This window comes from Ctenocephalides felis, unplaced genomic scaffold (assembly GCF_003426905.1).
Source record: "Ctenocephalides felis isolate EL2017-DRISC unplaced genomic scaffold, ASM342690v1 CF-g0.4_SCAFFOLD_00845, whole genome shotgun sequence".
NCBI lineage: Eukaryota > Metazoa > Arthropoda > Insecta > Siphonaptera > Pulicidae > Ctenocephalides > Ctenocephalides felis.
In genome coordinates, this window is record NW_020536999.1 from 2,491,591 (window position 1) to 2,497,038 (window position 5,448).

Sequence of the window (5,448 nt, forward strand, 5' to 3'; positions counted from 1 at the left end):
AATTTAATGTAAAGACATCTATATATAAATAAATATATTGTATGGTTTTGTTATCTAGTAATGTAATTATTTAACAAAATAAATTTAAAATTTAATACAAATTTGCGTTTAATTAACTTCCCGTGGGGTAAGGTATCGTAATCGTCCGAAAATCAACGACAAGATTAATATAAATCGTTTTTTTTTGAGAGAGAACGGAGCATCCGATTTGAATGATTCAAAAAACATTCAATCGTTAATAACGGAGAGGAGTGGTGATTAGATTTTGGCGAAGGCAGGTGCAGACGTTTCGGAGATACCGAGCTAAATGTACAAAAAATTTTTTTGAGATCAAAGATGTCAAAGAGACAAAAAATTTCTGTTCGATTGATTTTTGGAAATTGGTCGAAAAAAATTTTTTTGAATTTCGATAATCATTTGAATTTTAATATTTTCTAGCTGAGGTTCTAAAACTCACTTATTATATACTTCAAATAAATAACTTTAACATCGCAATTCTCTTTCTATAATTCTTATAAATATTAGACAAATGTTACAGTATTTATTTATAATAATCTATTTGAAAACATTCAAAATTCCTCAAACATTTCGTTACGGTACGGGAAGTTCTAGCAATTTGCGTTAAGGCACGATGCCATACACCACTAGTTACAATTTTTTATTAATGGTAATATACTTTAAACAAATAATTTCAACTTTGCAATTCAGTTTATATAATTCTTATAAATATTAGACAAATGTTACAGTATTTATAATAATCTATTTGAAAACATTTAATATTTCTCGAATATTTTTTCATTACGGTACGGGAAGTTCCAGCAATTTGCGTTAAGGCACGATGCCATACACCACTAGTTTATAACAAAGTAATTTGCATTATAATAAATGTACCAAACTAGTTTAATATTTTTTTATTTCAGGTTGCTCGTTAGTAGAGTCTTTTTTCTATTTACTGTCTTTTATTTTAGTTGGTCGTCAGTAGAACCCTTTTCCAAAAAAACTTTTTTTCCCAAAAACTTTTTCTCCCAATTTTTTTTCCAAAAATTTTTTTCATGAAAATTTTTTTTGACCAAAGTTTTTTTCCCAAAATTTTTTGGACCAAAATTTTTTTGACCAAAAATTTTTTGGACCAAAATTTTTTTCCCAAAATTTTTTGGACCAAAATTTTTTATACCAAAATTTTTTGGACCGAAATTTTTTTGACCAAAAATTTTTTGGACCAAAATTTTTTTACAAAAATTTTTTTACCAAAATTTTTTTTTCGAAAATCTTTTTGACCAAAATTTTTTGGGCCAAAATTTTTTTGACCAAAATTTTTTTGACAATAATTTTTCTGACCAAAATTTTTGAGCAGAAAATTTTTTGGGCCAAAATTTTTTTGACCAAAATTTTTTGACCAAAAATTTTTTCCCAAATTTTTTTTGACCAAAATTTTTTTGACAAAAAATTTTTTTGAGCATAATTTTTTTTCCGAAAATTGTTTTGACCAAATATTTTTTCCCAAAATTTTTTTGACAATTTTTTTTTTTCCGAATATTGGACAATATCGGTCCAACATTGGTCAATATCGGTCCAATATTGGTCAATATCGGTCCAACATTGGTCGATATCGGGCCAATATTGGTCAATATCGGTCCAATATTGGTCAATATCGGTCCAATATTGGTCAATATCGGTCCAACATTGGTCAATATTGGTCAATATCGGTCCAGCATTGGTCAATATCGGTCCAACATTGGTCAATATCGGTCCAATATTGGTCAATATCGGTCCAACATTGGTCAATATCGGTCCAACATTGGTCAATATCGGTCCAACATTGGTCAATATCAAATTTTTTTGACATAAATTTTTTTTCCCAAATTTTTTTTGACCAAAATTGTTTTGACAAAAAATTTTTTTGAGCATAATTTTTTTTCCGAAAATTTTTTTGACCAAAATTTTTTTGACCAAAAATTTTTTCCCAAATTTTTTTTGACCAAAATTTTTTGGACAAAAAATTTTTTTGAGCAAAATTTTTTTTCCGAAAATTTTTTTGACCAAAATTTTTTTCCGAAATTTTTTTTGACCAAAATTTTTTTGACCAAAAATTTTTCGACAAAGAATTTTTTTGAGCAAAATTCTTTTTCCGAAATTTTTTTTGACCAAATATATGGTCAATATCGGTGTAATATTGGTCAATATCGGTCCAATATTGGTCCAACATTGGTCAATATCGGTCCAACATTGGTCAATATCGGTCCAATATTGGTCAATATCGGTCCAACATTGGTCAATATCGGTCCAACATTGGTCAATATCAATTTTTTTTGACAAAAACTTTTTTGACCAACATTTTTTTGACCAAAATTTTTTTCTCCAAATTTTTTGGGCCAAAATTTTTTTGACCAAAAATTTTTTCCCAAATTTTATTTGACCAAAATTTTTTTGACCAAAATTTTTTTGACCAAAATTTTTTTGACAAAAAATTTTTTTGAGCAAATTTTTTTTTCCAAAAATTTTTTTGACCAAATATTTTTCCCCAATTTTTTTTTTCCGAATATTGGTCAATATCGGTGTAATATTGGTCAATATCGGTCCAACATTGGTCAATATCGGTCCAATGTTGGGAAAAAATATTTGGTCAAAAAAATTTTCGGAAAAAAAATTTTGTCAAAAAAATTTTGGTCAAAAAAATTTTCGGAAAAAAATTTTGGTCAAAAAAATTTTGGCCCAAAAAATTTGGGGAAAAAAATTTTAGTCAAAAAAATGTTGGTAAAAAAAATTTTTGTCAAAAAAATTTAATATTGACCAATATTGGATCGATATTGACCAATATTGGACCGATATTGACCAACATTGGACCGATATTGACCAATGTTGGACCGATATTGACCAATATTGGCCCGATATTGACCAATGTTGGACCGATATTGACCAATATTACACCGATATTGACCATATATTTGGTAAAAAATAATTTCGAAAAAAAAATTTTGATCAAAAAAATTTTTATTAAAAAAAATTTGGTCAAAAAAATTTGGGAAAAGATTTTTGTCAAAAAAATTTTGGTCAAAAAAAATTTGGGGAAAAAAATTTTGGTCAAAAAAATTTTCTTTAACCAACATTTTTTTGACCAAAAATGTTTTCTGAAAAATTTTTGGGCCAAAATTTTTTCGCTCAAAATTTTTTTTTCGAAAAATTTTTTCCCAAATTTTTTCCCAAATTTTTTTTGACCAAAATTGTTTTTGACCAAAATTTTTTGAACCAAAATTTTTTTGACAAAATTTTTTTTCCCAAATTTTTTTTGACCAAAATTTTTTTGATCAAAATTTTTTTGACAAAAAATTTTTTTGAGCAAAATTTTTTTTCCGAAAATTTTTTTGACCAAATATTTTTTCCCAAATTTTTTTTTCCGAATATTGGCCAATATCGGTGTAATATTGGTCAATATCGGTCCAACATTGGTCAATATCGGTCCAATGTTGGTCAATATCGGTCCAATATTGGTCAATATCGGTCCAATGTTGGTCAATATCGATCAATATCGGTCAATATCAAATTTTTTTGACAAAATTTTTTTGACCAAAAATGTTTTCCGAAAAATTTTTGGGCCAAAATTTTTTCGTTCAAAATTTTTTTTTCGAAAATTTTTTTCCCAAATTTTTTTTGACCAAAATTGTTTTTGACCAAAATTTTTTGGACCAAAATTTTTTTGACAAAAATTTTTTTTTCGAAATTTTTTTTTACCAAATATATGGTCAATATCGGTGTAATATTGGTCAATATCGGTCCAACATTGGTCAATATCGGGCCAATATTGGTCAATGTCGGTCCAATATTGGTCAATATCGGTCCAATATTGGCCAATATTCGGAAAAAAAAATTTGGGAAAAAATATTTGGTCAAAAAAATTTTCGGAAAAAAAATTTTGCTCAAAAAAATTTTTTGTCAAAAAAATTTTGATCAAAAAAATTTTGGTCAAAAAAAATTTGGGAAAAAAAATTTTGTCAAAAAAATTTTGGTTCAAAAAATTTTGGTCAAAAAAAATTTGGGAAAAAATTTGGGAAAAAATTTGGGAAAAAATTTTTCGAAAAAAAAATTTTGAGCGAAAAAATTTTGGCCCAAAAATTTTTCAGAAAACATTTTTGGTCAAAAAAATGTTGGTTAAAGAAAATTTTTTTGACCAAAATTTTTTTCCCCAAATTTTTTTTGACAAAAATCTTTTCCCAAATTTTTTTGACCAAAATTTTTTTGACTAAAAATTTTTTTGATCAAAATTTTTTTTTCGAAATTATTTTTTACCAAATATATGGTCAATATCGGTGTAATATTGGTCAATATCGGTCCAACATTGGTCAATATCGGGCCAATATTGGTCAATATCGGTCCAACATTGGTCAATATCGGTCCAATGTTGGTCAATATCGGTCCAATATTGGTCAATATCGATCCAATATTGGTCAATATTAAATTTTTTTGACAAAAATTTTTTTTACCAACATTTTTTTGACCAAAATTTTTTTCCCCAAATTTTTTGGGCCAAAATTTTTTTGACCAAAATTTTTTTGACCAAAATTTTTTTGACCAAAATTTTTTTCCGAAAATTTTTTTGACCAAAATTTTTTTTCCAAAATTTTTTTGACCAAATATTTTTTCCCAAATTTTTTTTTCAGAGTATTGGCCAATATCGGTCCAATGTTGGTCAATATCGTTCGAATATTGGTCAATATCGATCCAATATTGGTCAATATCGGTCCAATACTGGTCAATATCGGTCCAACATTGGTCAATATCGGTCCAACATTGGTCAATATCGGTCCAACATTGGTCAATATCGGTCCAATGTTGGTCAATATCGGTCCAATATTGGTGAATATCGGTCCAATATTGGTCAATATCAAATTTTTTTGACAAAAATTTTTTTGACCAACATTTTTTTTGACCAAAAATTTTTTCCGAAAAATTTTTGGGCCAAAATTTTTTCGCTCAAAATTTTTTTTTCGAAAATTTTTTTGACCAAAATTTTTTTCCCAAATTTTTTTGACCAAAATTTTTTTGACAAAAATCTTTTCCCAATTTTTTTGACCAAAATTTTTTTGACTAAAAATTTTTTTGAGCAAAATTTTTTTTTCGAATTTTTTTTTTACCAATTATATGGTCAATATCGGTGTAATATTGGTCAATATCGGTCCAACATTGGTCAATATCGGTGTAATATTGGTCAAAATCGGTCCAACATTGGTCAATATCGGTCCAACATTGGTCACTATCGGGCCAATATTGGTCAATATCGGTCCAACATTGGTCAATATCGGTCCAATGTTGGTCAATATCGGTCCAATATTGGTCAATATCGATCCAATATTGGTCAATATTAAATTTTTTGACAAAAATTTTTTTTACCAACATTTTTTTGACCAAAATTTTTTTCCCCAAATTTTTGGGCCAAAATTTTTTGGGCCAAAA